At 37.5% G+C, this 15691-nt stretch overlaps 1 pseudogene; it reads right to left on the bottom strand.

The window, feature by feature from the left end:
• Nucleotides 1-2577: 2577 nt before the first annotated feature.
• LOC122700706 lies at nucleotides 2578-3505 on the bottom strand (annotated as a pseudogene).
• Nucleotides 3506-15691: the final 12186 nt, after the last annotated feature.

Below are 15691 nucleotides of genomic sequence, written 5' to 3'. Positions count from 1 at the left end.
CTGTGGCACATAATTTCAGATAAACAGACAAAGGTTAGTAAAACGAAAAGACAGAGGGACTTGTCTCAACTGAAATAGCAAGAAATCATGCCTAAAAATCAGCAAATGAAAGAGAAACAAACAGTTTACCAGATTTGGAATCAATGCATTAGTAAAGATGATACAAAGCTCCATTTTCTCAAGCTAAAATGATTTGAGGAATCTTCCAAAAGGAGTTTTACTTTCAGTATGCACCCTGTGCATTGTGTTAATAAGTGGAAGACCATAAAATATTTAATTCTGTGAAAAGAAGGACTTATGAGCACAGAGATAATTTTAACAGGGAACTGTAAAATAAAAACTAGTTAGAACTGAACACTACAATAAATGAAATGAGCAGGAACTAGAAGTAATTAATAGTATACCCGGTGATACAGAAGAATGCATGTTAACTGAAATATAGAATCATAGAGATGACTCATCAGAAAAGAAAGCAACAAATGAAAAATGAGAATAGTTTGAGGGATGTTTGACTACATTAAGAACACCAACACTGGCATAATTGGAGTGTCCAGGAAGGAAAAGAGAAAAAGAGAAGGTAGTCAAAATGTATTTGATAAACTTATGTCTAAAAACTTTCCAAACCTGAATAAAAAAGCAAATTCAGGTGTAAGAAGCAAAAAGCATCCCCCCAAAATGACAGCAACAAGACCTATATGAAGATGCAGCAATTTAAACCATGAAGTTAAAGATATGGGTTTCTAAAGGCAGCAAAAGTAAAACAGTGTCATATAAGATGGAAACATATAAGTTTATCGTTTTATTTATTTATTTTTTTTTCCAGAATCTGTGCATGATAGAACAGAGAGGCATGATATGTTTAAAGTGTGGCGAGGGAAAAACCTGCAAACTAGGGCATTTTACCCAGTAAGATTATCATTTAGAATTGAAGGAGAGAGAAAGAACTTTTCAGACAAGCACAGACTAATAGAATTTATCAATTCTAAACCTACTCTACATGGGAATGATATAGTACCTTCTCTAAGAAGGAAAGGAAAAGGCATAACAAGTGGTAAGAAACTATAAGAAAGAGAATATCCTGCTAGTAAAGGCAAACATGTAGAAAGGCTGAGGATCCAATCACTTAAGCTAGTATGAAAATTTAATCGACAAAAAAATTCTAAAATCAAATATAGCTAAAATAAGAATGAGAGGATAAATAGGGAGGGGTCAAATATGGCTACAAAGACACAAAATTAGCGCAGGGAGTTAAAATGTAGTGTTATTGGTATGTAAACGAACTTAAAGGACAACTTGTTTTTAAAAATAGACATTGTTGTAGATCCTCATATAAAGACACTTTCTTTACCATACATCAAAAATCTACACTAGGTAAACAAAAACTAGAGAAAAAGTAACACAAGCATATTACTAAATAAAATCATTAAATCATAAGAGAAGAAACACAAAGGAATAAGGAAAACAAAGAACTACAAAACAGAAAACAAGTTAACAAATTGGCAATAAGTAATACCTACCAAAATCCTCTTTAGCAGCCAGTAGATTAAATGCTCTCCTAAAGAGCCAGCTTAAAACTAAATACTATAAAAAATAGCATCAGGGCATCCAGCCCCATTATTTTCTGACAAGTAGAAGCGGAAAAGTTGAAAGCAGTGACAGATTCCTCTTCTTGGTCTCCAAAATCACTGTGGACGGTGACTGCAGCCATGGAACCAGAAGATGATTGCTTCTTGGCAGGAAACCAATGATAAACCTAGACAGTGTGTTGAAAAGCAGAGACATTACTCTGCCAACAAAGGTCCATATAGTCAAGGCTATGGTCTTCCCAGTGGTCACATGTGGTTGTGAGAGCCGGGCCGTAGAGAAGGCAGAAGGTGGGATAATTGATGCCTTTGAACTGTGGTACTGGAGAAGACTCCTGATAGTCCCTTGGACAACAAAGAGATCAAACCAGTCAGCCTTAAGGGAGATCAACCCTGAATATTCACTGGAAAGACTGATGCTGAAGCTGAAGTTTCAGTATTTTGATCACCTGATGCAAACAGATGACTCATTGGAAAAGTCCCTGCTGCTGGGAAAGATTGAGGTAAGGAGAAGAAGGCATCAGAGGATGACATGGCTGGATGGCATCACCAATGCAATGAACATGAACTTCAGCAAACTCCAGGAGATGGTGAGGGACAGGCAGGCCTGACCTGCTGCAATCCATGGAGTCACAAATGGTTGGACATGACTGGGCAACTGAACAACAACAGGCTAAATGCTTTAATAAAAGGACATTACTCCTAATAAATTCTTCATAAATCTATGATACTCCATCAAAGAAACGGAATTTCCAAACATTTTTGATCCAAAGGTGGGAAAATGGTGGAGTAGGAAAAAATTTTAAAATGTCTATATATAAGAATAAGGATAAAGCTTAATAAGAGAGTTCCTAAAAGTGTATAAAGATGCTGAATTCAAAGAAGAAAAGAAAAATGGAAATCCCAGGAAATAAGTGCAAGGAGCAAACTTTATTTCACTATGGTCAAAGAACAATTTCTGATTCTAATTCTTTGAGTTATACAATCCAGAGCACTAATATAACTGGCCTTTTATGCTAGGCATTAAATATAATCTCTTTAGAGCCTCTTTTATATCCTGGTTTCTCAGATGGTAAATGAAAGGATTCAGCATGGGTGTGACCACAGTGTACATCCCCGAGGTGATTGTACTTGAATGTGAGGTGTGGGTAGCAGCAGAGCTAAGGAACACTCCTAAGGCTGTAAAATAAAATAGGAAGATAGCCGCGAGGTGAGACACACAGGTAGAAAATGCAAGCTGATGAGATTTTACACATGCAGGAAACTATTTTAGCATAAGAGTAAAGACTATCAGCAAAAGGACCACCACCCACCAGGACAGCTGCAAAATACATCACTATATTATTAAGAAAGTTATCAGAACTATCAAGTTGCACCACCTGATTGAGTTCAAGGAAAAAGTGGGGGATTTGCATTTCTGGACAGAAGGACAATCGCAACACCATTAAGCTGAATAGCAAGGAAAACAAGGCAAGCAGCACCCAGGATATCAGAACCAGCAGTCCACAGAGCCGGGGGCTCATGATGACCATGTGGTGCGGGGGGTGGCAGATGGCCACATGCCAATCATAGGCCATCACTGTCAGGGGAATGTCATCTAATCCTGCAAGCAGTATGTAAAAATACAACTAGATGATACAGCCTTCATAGGTTATGACTTTGCTCTGGGTCTGAATATTCTGTAGCATCTTTGGGATGGTGGTGGAAGTGAAGCAGGTGTCTACAAAGGACAGGTTTGAGAGGAAGAAGTACATGGGTGTGTGGATGTGGGAGTCAGAGATAGTGACCAGGATAATGAGCAGGTTTCCAAACACAGTGATCAAGTACATGGAGAGGAAAAGCCCACAGATGAGGGGCTGCAATTCTGGATCCTCTGAGAATCCCAGAAGAAAAAATTCAGAAAATTGTGTATTATTACCTGGTTCTATGTGGTAGAGGTGACTACCAGGAAAAATGAAAATAACATGACTAAAGTTCACACAAATAGGCATAAGTCTCATAGATGAAATAGTAAAATTTCTATTTTGCTGTCAATAAAATACTACGAATATCTTGTGTTTAGAAAAGTTCTGTTTCATCTCTACTTAGGCATTTTTGCCCCACTCTCAGCATATTCCCAAAGAAATATGCATTCTACAGTTGTAATGAGAAATACTTTCATATATTTGTAGAATATATATTGAGTGTCAACCATGTTCAAAACACATATTGCTGTTTAATCACTAAGCCATGTCTTACACTTTTGAGACTGCCCCCCCGCCCCCAGACTATAGCCGGCCAGGCTCCTCTGTCCATGGGATTTCCCAGGCAAGAATACTGGAGTGGGTTGCCATTTCCTTCTCCAGCGGATCTTCTCAACCCAGGGATCTAATCTGCCTCTTCTGCATTGCCAGGCAGATTCTTTACCACTGAGCCACCTGGGAAGTCCCTCTAAACAAATATAGGTAACAAGTATATGGTGCTAAAAAAAGGAAGTTTTCACAATCCAGTGATGGTGAAAGATGATGTGCAAATAAAATATTATATGTCAAGTGATTACAGTTGGTATGAAGAAAACAAAGCTAGATATAAAAGAGAGTAGTAGGAAGTATTTCCTATACTGCATGTTCAGTTAAGGCCATCAAACAAGGTGATAACTGAACAGATAGTTCAAGAAAGGGAGAGAAGGATCTAGTATGATATCAAGAGAAATATGTGCCTGGTGAGGGAATGGCCACTACAAAGGACCTAAGGAAAATGCTTGTTCCTTGCACTTTATGAATTTAGTTGCAAAAGCATCCTGTGAATTAAAGCATCTCCTATCCTTAGTACATTCTGCTGACTGAATTCTCGGCTCTGTGATTTAGGGCACCTTAATATATGAGTCCAAGTGCCTCTGCTTTAAAAACTGCTCTCAAGGCATAAGCGCCCACACGCGCACACACACACACACACACACACACACACACACACACTCCCACCATGTCCTCCTGGGCTATGTTCCTGCCAGGCATCTCTCACCCAGAACCACCCTCCTCACACCAGATACCATTATAACTCAAGCTGATCAGATCAGATCATCTTTCTCCTGCAGAATGTATAAATGGTATCCAGAAATTCCAGTTCACAGACTGCCCATAGACCAATAAACTTGGGGTTCGTTTTTATGATCACTTTCTGCTCTGTACTTAAAGAAATATAAAAATTATGTGTGTGTGTGTGTGTGAAAGAGAGGCAGGGGGAGAGAGAACAGAGGGAAATGAAATAGACAATAGAGGGTAAAAGATTTAATAAGCTCTAATGGTCCCTGAGACTATGTGATGAATTAAATCTTCATTTGTTTGGCTACATTCCAATTCCGTTTATCTCTTCTTGACACGCAGCAAAAATAATTTTCAAAAAGAAAACTACATGTTTACCTTGACAGAGCAGTTATACTTTTATAATGAAAGAAACCTGATATATTTGACTACCCCAAAAGAAAAATGGGCAAATAAACCAACAAAAATGAATATACAAACAAAAACAGCAACAGCTGAAAATGTTTTATATAAAACAATAGAAGACATTTTCCCTGAACCTTTTCCATTTATTTGACCAGTTTTTTACTGTTCTATAAGGAATAAGGCAAGCTCTTTCCCAGTTTCCTTCTGGGGCATCTTGTGTTTGTTATTCTTGGAGCTTACGCAGTATCATATTTTTAAAATAAATCTGATGAGCATATCCCAATACTATTTCTGGCCTTTGTTCAACATGCAAAGGGTTTTTCAAACTGCATTCTGTAAATTCTACAGACACCACGTCAATCCAACCTTTTGCCCTAAAAAAATTTCTTCATAGGATTCATGCCTAGACATTATATTATATAAACAATTATTTCATTGTACTATTACTTCACCATGATAATGCAAAATCCTAATCATCAGTGACTTCAACTGCTCTGGTCATTTTCAGAAAGATATGTGAATACATTTGCACTTATATAAAAACACAGGCTTCCCAGGTGGTGCTAGTGGTAAAGTACCTGCCTGCCAATGCAGGAGGCATGAGACACAGGTTCAATTCCTGGGTCAGGAAGATCCCCTGGAGGACGGCATGCCACCCACTCCAGTATTCTTGCCTGGAGAATCCCGTGAGCAGAGGAGCCTGGTGGGCTACAATCCATAGAGTCATAAAGAGTCAGACACAACTGAAGCAGCTTAGCACACATGTAAGCAAAGAGAAATGTATTTAAATACATGTGAAGTTACAAAATAAAGGGAACTGAAGGAAAAATAATTAAATAAATTAGTTCCAAAGAAACTGTATTTTTTAAAAATTGAATGGAGCATCACACACTAACTCAAACAATATTAAAATAGTAATGATTTAATGATAGCCAATGAATTAGTAATTAAATTGGGAAATGCATAAACGTGAATATAATATATAATGTTCCTGAAAATTATGGCACATATTAGATTCTCAGTTATTGCATATTGAATGAATCAGGAATTATGTCTCTATTATAGATTTCATTAAATACATATAAGGTTGTACTTCAGTTTGGGAAGATTAGATTATAGAATAAATCAGAGGGGTAATCTATTCAGTATAAAAACCAATCCTTTTTGGTGAATACCTAGAAAATTATACACTAAAATCCACAAGTGTGCCAAACTATCTTAAAGCAATAAATCCAGCAGAAGATAGATGTATTTAACCAAGCAAAATGAAAAAACATTTTAATGGCAAAACAGTCCCCTAAAGGTCAACTGAGAAACAGCTATTATTAAAAATCATTTCAAAAGTTGATAATGGTAGTATTAAGAGGCATATATTATGTGGGCATATAATAATAAAAATAGACACATCAAAAATGGCTATTCAAGGTATTAATTTTTTATCAAACTCAGTAATAGTTAAGAAAAGAACACTTTTTCACAACCATCAGTCTGGGAAATTACTTAGAGTTGTCACACAGTTTATAGTGATACTCCAAAACAGGGAGCAAAGGTGCACTATCTGTTTGCAGACAGAAATTTAAAATGTTACATTGTTAGGAAAACCGTCTGAACAATGGTACAGATATTAAAAGTCCAGTTCTTTAACTGGAGGCTTCTCAACCTCAGCACTATTGACATTCTCAGGCAGGTTGTTCTGTGTGGTGGGGTCTGTCCTCTCCCTTGCAGGATGCCCAGAGCATCCCTGACCTCCACCCACTGTTCTTGGAGTATAAGACAGATATTTCTACAAGCATTTTTCAGTGTTCCTGAGGAAACAAATTTGCTCCTGCTTAGAACAACAGTTTAAATTTAACAATCTCAAATATTTTTGGAGAAATGATATAATAGGAACTCAAAGAGAAAGATTAGGAAAGATCATCAGCTGTGTGAGTCCCTTATGAAATACTAAACAGCTATTCAAATAATGAACCCATATTGCATTGAATACTAGTTGACGGGAAGAAAGTCCTGGGGTATTATTGACCAATAAGGAAGAGGCAACACAAGTAGAAAAAAAAAAAAAGACTGCACTGAGTCATCAAGAGTATCTGTGATGTGCATAGAATTCTATTCATGCATGTGTACAAAAGTGTATGAATAGGTATGTGTGCCTCATATAGAAAGAAAGGTTTAAAAGAAACCAAGCACATATGGGACAATGTTACTGAGAATAAAACTAGGTTATGTGGTAGTGGTTTTAAAGTAATTGAATGTAACAAGATTGAATGAATATCTGTAAGTTTCATAAATATGTGAATAGTAGTAATTTAATGATAACAACATTAGCCACTAATTCAATGTGAAATTGCCAAAGACTTGGAAATAAAAGAATATAAGAGAAGACATTTTAAAATGCAAGCAGGAAACAGTATTCAAGTTAAATTTTTTTTCTTAAATATACATGGATTCAAATATGTTCATGAAAGACAAAGGTGACATTTAATCAAATGGTTAAAAAAAATGATTTCTACATGGTGTCCAAAGGTAATACAACTTTCAGAAATACATTTAACCAAAAAGATTAAAAGGAACAATAAGGAAGGAGAGAGTAAAAGTTAGAAATATGTTTAATAGGTGGTTGTGTGTGTGTGTGTGTGTGTGTGTTAAGTTGCTACAGTCATGTCTGACTCTTTGCAACCCTGTGGACCACAGTTCACTAGGCCCCTCTGTCCATGGAATTCTCCAGGAATGAATACTAGAGTGGGTTGCCATGCCCTCCTCCAGGGGATCTTCCAGTCCCAGGGATCTAACCTGTGTCTCTCACCTCTCCTGCACTGGCAGGGGGCTCTTTACCACTATCGTCACCTAAGAAGCTCATAATAGGTGATTAATTAGCACTAAAATATATGTAAGAAAACATTCACTGTCATTTTTTTTAAAACAAGTATAGCCAAGTGAAGAATATTGCAGTGACAGCTCAATTATTTCAATTTAAAAAAATGTAAAAAGCAATGGAGAGAACACCATATGACTGACTGACCACATACATTTTATAAATCATCAAACATTCTCACAAATATATCTATACATGCATAAAATAACTAAATGGCAAGCATTTTGTGGAAAAAAATAAAACCTCCAATTCTTTATGAAAAATGTGAGCAAAGACAGTAATAAAAGCACTCCAACTGCAGTATGCAGAGGGTTCTCACAGACAATTTTTGATTAACAGAATAAATGTTAACACACAGATAAATATATATCATATATATATATGTATGTTTGTGTGTGTGTGCTCAGTCATTCAGTTATGTCCAACCCTTTATATATATGTAAGCATATATAACTATCCAGCAAAGGGCTTTCCCATTGCCCAGTGGGTAAAGAATCTGCCTGCAATGCAGGAGACAGGAAATGTGGCTTTGATCCCTGAGTGGGAGTGCTCCCATGGAGGAGGAAATGGGAACCCACTCCAGTATTCTTGCCTGGAGAATCCCATGGACAAGAGGAGATGGCAGGATACAGTCCATGGGGTTACAAAGAGTCAGACAGGACTGAGTGACTAAGCTTTCCAGCAAAGCGAAGTCACTATCTTTCAAGAATTTTTTAAAATTTGTCTATTTTTAATTGGAGAATAATTGCTTTAAACTACCGTGTTGGCTTCTACCCTACATCAACATGAATCAGCCATGACATACATATGTTAGGAGGGTTATATTTTCAAGAAATTCTTGGTCCAGATCTTACTCATTAATATGGAAACAGTCATATATGACCCATCTTAAAAAAAAAAAAAAAAAATCCTTACTTCACAGAACATCTGTCCACATCTAATAACCTATTTCTCTACTCTTGTTACTTAGTATGTCATAAGCTTATGTTCAAATTTTACTGGAAACACTTTATGTCTTCCATTCTCTCTTCTAATTGGACTTTCATTTTTATCAATTAATTGGCAACACTGAACTGTACCTTACTGAGGTCAGTGTTTGCTTCTCTTTTGCATGCCTGCTCAGTTGCTCAGTCATGTCTGACTCTTTCTGACCCTAAGAACTGTAGCCCATCAGGCTTCTCTGTCCATGGAATTCTCCAGGGAAGAATCCTGAAGTGGGTTGCATGTCCTCCTCCAGGGAATCTTCCTGACCCAGGGATCAAACCCTTGTGTCTTATGTCTCCTGCATTGACAAGCAGGTTCTTTACCACTAGTGCTGCCTGTGAAACCCTTGCTCCTCTTTTAGTCCTAAGTCAATACATTTATTTATGAATTAAGGTTTCCCGAGTGGTGCTAGTGATAAAGAATCCACCTGCCAATGAAGGAGATGCAAGAGACTCAGGTTCAATCCCTGGGTTGGGAAGATCCCCTGAAGGAGGAAATGGCAACCCACTCCAGTATTCTTGCCTGAAAAATTCTAAGCACAGAGGAGCCAACAGGCTACAGTCCTTGGGATTGCAAAGAGTCAAACACGACTGAATAACTGAGCATGCACACACAATAATCAGGATAGCAAACTACCACACTAATCTGGTGTCTGAGCTGGGCTGGACTGAATCACAGGTGACCTCAGATAAATGCTCAAGGTTTGCATTGTATTTCTTTCCCACAGTGTTGGGGCTCTCAGACTCACCCAGATGGGAACTGAAAGAAAGGTCTTTGTGTGGAAGTTCAAATGCCTCCTGGAGGGTTGATAATGGAGACTGAAGCTCTGTCCCCAAAAGACAGCTGGAGGGAGTGAAGGACTGGTTTCCCAGTCAGACTCAGATCTTCAAAGTGAGAGGGTCAATTCTTAGGCAGGTTGATAAGAAGTCTGGGGGTCCCCAAGGAGAGAGGGGTCTGGAATTCTCAAGGAGGAAAAAAAGACATTTTTTTTTTTTCCCTCTACATTCCTTAGGACTATACAACAATAATAAATCCTGCTTGAGGACAGTTTCTGGAAAAAACCTTCTAGCTAATCCTGTTATCTTAAAATGTAAATTATAGGAGTGGGTCTAGTAAGGTCTTTACAACCTCCAGACATCCTTTTGATTCGCTGTAATAACTAATTAAAACGTATATAACTCCATTGCTAACACCAGCGAGGGGGCACTCTTTCTGTCCCCTTCTGATGTCTATGTCAGAAGCTTTCTCTATTTCACTTATACTTTAATAAAACTTTATTACACAAAAGCTCTGCACGATCAAGCCTCGTCTCTGGCCCCAGATTGAATTCTTCTCCTCTGGAGGCCAAGAATCCCAGCATCTTTCGTGGTTCAACAATAACCTTTCAAAAGGAAACATGTTCTGTGGTGTCCAAGATTTCTCATGCTGAGGGGACCACAGCAGAGAGATTTTATAGCTCACTTAGCTTCTCATTAGGCATCTTCCTGCTGTAACTCCCATACTCTGTATCTGATTTCCCTGGGGCACAGGAGTCTGGACAAAAAGGAAAATTTTCCTATTCATTCTTTGTTCCTAAGAGACCAGTTTACAAGGCAGGTGAATTCTGTTTTTATTACTCCTTTCCCTTAATTCTCCTGTGTCCAGAGGTCTAAACCATCCCTGCAATTTATCCTAGTCCAAGCTAAAATTTCCTCAAAGTCTAAGGTTAAGAATTCTCACTTGATTAAGTCCCTCAGATCTTCCAAGTTTTCACTAGTAGTGAGTACATAACTCCTAATATTTCTAAAAAATATTTTATGAGTATAAATTTGTCCTTTCATATTAAACCTTGGGCACTACACTCCTTGGCTCCCTGACATTTTTGTCAGCTCAATTAGGATATTTATGCTTACATCATCCTTTAGTACTTCACTATGAATTTTTTAATTATGAGACGAATTTAGATATTTTTGTACACTGTAACATAGCTTAACACATTAGAGGCACTGTCTGCTTTAATTTTAATATAAGTTCATGCCTGGAAAATTCCATGGATGGAGGAGCCTGGTGGGCTACAGTCCATGGGGTTGCAAAGAGTCGGACACGACTGAGCGACTTCACTTTCATCCTTTCTTTCTTTCTATAGTGTGATGTAGTCTTCTTATATATTAACACTTTATTCTCCATTATAGAAATGACACACAGAGGGCTTTAATGTTCTGCCCAAAGCTATAAACCAAGAAAGGGATGGAGTCTTGATTGGGAGTCTTAATTGCTCAAATGCTTTTAGTTCACAAGATCTGTGACAGTGATTCTCAATCAGAGACGACTTTGCAGCTGGGGATATTTTTCAGGGTCTAAAGGGATCCTACACATGTAATGCATAGGGCAGTATTCAATACTTAAAATTATACTACCTCAAATACCATCAGCGAAAAGGTATAAAATTTATTCTAGTCTAACACTTTCCTAAACTGATTGTTCTTAAAAATTACCAAGAACTATTGGTTTTTGAACTAAGTTCAAATGCAAATTATAATTCAGCAGGTCTAATTCAAGGTACCAGGGACTCTGCATTTCTAACAATGCCCCACAAGTTCTTAATGCTGCAGGCCCTTGTCTGGGTATGACAAGAAAATGACTCTGTTAGATTCAGGTGTAAATGGTTTTAGGTCTTCATCAAGAATCTTCCATGTATGTAATTTTGAACGATACATTTCACTCACTTTGTAAGCAGTGGTAAATTCTGTTTGATTTTTTTTAGTGGGAGAAGGTAATAGCTTATGGTGAATGGTGTTGGATTCATGATCTCCTAAGATTTAACTTCAGGACCAGAGACCAGGCTTGATCACTCAAGAGCTTTTGTATATCAGAGTTTTATTAAAGTGAAAGGGGCAGAGAGAGCTTCTGACATAGACATCAGAAGGGGGACGGAGAGTGCCCACCCCCCTCTAGTTTTAGCAAGCTGTTTTATGTCTGTTAGAAAGCTATTAATCAGATGAGAGAGACACCTCAAGGCTGCTGGAGTTTCACCAGGCCCCTCTCCCACAATATGGATTTTTGTGATAGGATGGTACCAGGTGTGTCATCCCCCATCCATAAAGCAATTGATATGAATACTGGTTTGTTGAGCTATTATCAGCCCAACGTTTGAGAAAAGGAAAAAAAGTTAGTCTTTAGATGGAAACATCTTGAAGAAAGGCAAATTCCAAAGCAAATACATAGCTTCATTAACATAGCTTAAGAAAAACACTTCCATAAGAAAAAAGCATTGGTTAGCTCAAGGTTTGAGAAAAGTTAAGTTCAGGTGGAACCAGGTGTCGTCATGGCAACAGAAAATTTTAAGAGAAAAAAAAACTGACACCTCTAATTTGTTTCATCCTGCCACATAAGGGAGAGAGAAAAAAATGTCTGACATTTGCAGCCTATTTCCTCCGTTTGGTGACCCTTGGCCTTCCTGCCTGTTGCCCTCTCAAAGGCAAGGGTGGGATGATTTGAGAGAATAGCACTGAAATATATACATCACCATATGTAAAATAGATGACCAGTGCAAGGTCAATTCATGAAGCAGGTCACCCAAAGCCAGAGCTCTGACAACCCAGAGGGATAGAGTGGGGAGGGAAGTGGGAGGAGGGTTCAGGATGGGGGAGACACATGTATACCTATGGCCTATTCATGTTGATGTATGGCAAAAACCATCACAATATTGTACAGCAATTATCCTCCAATTAAAATTATTTTTTAAAAGAAGTTTTGAGTGACATAAAATGATTTATATCTGAGAAAAGACCCTTTAGTAGGCAGAATAAGATACTCAAAAGATGACCACACCTTATTCTCAAGACCTTTTGAATATCTTATCTTAGTTAGCAAGAGAAATACTGGAGTGGGTAACCTATCCATTCTCCAGGGGATCTTCCCATCCCAGGAATTGAACCAGGGGTCTCCTGCATTGCAGGCAGATTCTTTACCAGCTGAGATACCAGGGAAGCCTGAAATTACATTAGCAGATGGAATAAAGTGGATAATCATTGATCTCGATATCAGATTAGCATGGATATTCAGCTTGGAATAATGTAATCACAGTGATCCTCTAAATGTGGAAGAGAAAGGAAGAAGAATTAGAGTCAGATAGAAATTTTTAAATGCTCTGCACCTGGGTTTGAAGATGGAGGAAAGACCATGAACCAAGAAATGTTGGTGGCCACTAGAAGTAAAGCAGGAAAGGGAATGCATTGTCCTCTGGGGTGTCCAGGAGGATCACAGTCCTGCAGATATCACAATTATAGTTCAATGAGACTTCAGGCTTCTGAAGAATTTTAAGATACATATATGTTTTAAGCCACTAGCATGGTAATTTGTTATAGAACTTTAAGACAGGTATTTGTTTTAAGTCACTAGTATCGTAATTTGTTACAAGAGCATACATGCATGCTAAGTCGCTTGAGTCATGTCTAACTCCTTGTAACCCTATAGACTATAGCCCTCCAGGCTCCTCTGTCCATGGGGTTCTCCAGGCAAGAATATTGGAGTGGGTTGCCACGGCCTCCTCCAGGGGGTCTTCCCAAACCACGGATGGAACTTGAGTCTCTTGCAGGAGCAACAGAAATTTAATACAGACATGTGTCCAATCAGACGTTGTTCTTGGAGTTGAGTTTAAACCTTTCAGTTCAATCAGTGAGCTACCCTTAGCTAGAGGCATTTTGTGTTGAAATCATATCTTAAACAGAAGGAGAAGATTGAGTCCTTTTTAAGGTATTCTCATTAGCTTCTATAGAGAACTTTTCATTGACTAAATATAAATGTGGTTCTAACTTTGAGGTCGTTGAGGATTTAAGATGAGAAAAGTAAATCATTATTATTATTAAAGGCACACATTCTGCTCAAGAACTTTCTGTCAAAATTTCTAAATTCTTCTTATTTTCTGTTATTTCAAGCATCTGTTCTTTTCACTTCCATCCCTCTAACTTGTTCTCAAGGTTTCTTTCAAACTGGGATGGAATTACAAATGAGACTTCAGGCATGTACATATATGTGTGAGTATATTTATTTAAGAGAAAGGTATATACAGATGTGGGCACATATATACATACATGTACTCCTAAACTTGAACATGGTTTGTGGACTCCCCAAAGCATTTCTGTATATTTCATTCATTTTTGCAACATCCATATGAAGTTAGGGCTTGTTATCTTATATTTTCTTCATAAATAAATAAAACTGAGATCCAGGTCAATTACATTATTAACAATAACATTTCAAAGAAATTAAAACTTGCTCTGAACCTTTTAGACTATCAAAAAATGGACCATGTAGTATGTACTGCTAGTTTTTGAAATTCATAAAATTGTATACCTTAAAAATTGGCAGTTTATTGTATGTAATTACCCTTCAATGACTTAGCTAGAATTTCAAATTTGGGGTTTTGCATGGCTCAGAGAAATAAGTAAAGTCCATGTAGTTGAATCACACCTGATATTGAGAGATATCTCGTTAATCAAGGACTAAAGCAAAGTGCCATATATGGATATGGGAATAGTGAAATTAATATAAAGAAATTGCCTTTTGTAAACTCAGTTTTTTTCTTGTAAACTAAAGACTAACCTACATATATAAAAAGAGGGAATTGACATGAAGTTGCTCAAAACAGAAGAGCACTACAACTGCACACACCGTCATGGACGAGACTTTAAAACACAAAATAGAGCCAGACAGCTGACAGCAGACCCATGAAGAAGAGACCGTCAGAACTCAGCTCAAGTCCCCATCGTGTACTCCTATCTGAGACTGAAGACATTATGTTAAATCATTTCCTTTTAGGACAACTTATTATGCAGCAACAAACTGATAAAATAATCCAAGTGAACAGCTGAGTGAAATGATAATAATGTATGGCTTCTCATTGTAGGTATTCGCTCTGATATTTGAATAGCATTTATAATTACTCAGTTATCCAAGTCTATTTCATATAACTGTATCAAAAACTGATTCCATTGAGGTTTACATATAGGTAACCATGCGAGGTTAAAAGGATATGCCTGTTTGTTCAAAACTCTGAGACTCTGAATCACAGGTCCAGGAGGAATTTAAGCTCCCTAGTGAGCTGTACTTTGGAAAGAGATATATATATTTATATTGCTCATTTAACATCCTTTAGTGGTTATGATAAAACTTAGAATGGGGAAGATATTTCATTTAGAACAATGAAAGGAATCATATTCGTAGGGGAAAATGTAAGTTTTCAAATAGAAGAAGAAAGATAATTCAAAACAAAATATAATTTCACCAAACAATCCTTCATGCCAATGATAAACCCCTTTATATATGGACAATGATCTTACTTATATCAGTAAGTAAATGTACACCAGAAAAAATGATTTGCATAGTCAAAATCTGATATAAATATGTGCTTCATTTTAGTTAGGGTCATCTTAGACTCTAGACTTTATTACATCAAACTGTTTATTGAAGTTGGTGTTTCACATAGACTAGCATCAGAGGCGTGCATTGATGATCAGGTTTCCTGGTGACTCTGATAACGATGCCTCAGCAGGTAAAGAATCTATCTGCAATGCAGGAGATGCAGGAAATGCAGGTTGGATCCCTGGGTCAAGAAGATCCTTTGGAGTAGAGAATGGTAACCCACTCCAGTATTGTTGCCTGAAAAATCCCACAGAGGAGTCTGCTGGGCTACAGTCCATGGGGTCGCACAAAGTCAGACATGACTGAGCAACTGCTCACACCCTGGTAACCAATATGCACACTGAGCTAAATACAGAAAAAGATCCTAGCAGGAATAAAATGGAATGCTTTGTTATGAAACACACTAGATGTTACAGTCTACAGTT

The sequence above is a fragment of the Cervus elaphus genome, chromosome 9 (assembly GCF_910594005.1).
Source record: "Cervus elaphus chromosome 9, mCerEla1.1, whole genome shotgun sequence".
Classification (NCBI taxonomy): domain Eukaryota; kingdom Metazoa; phylum Chordata; class Mammalia; order Artiodactyla; family Cervidae; genus Cervus; species Cervus elaphus.
Note: the sequence above shows the minus strand (reverse complement) of the source record. Positions and strands in the feature narration are given on the sequence as shown.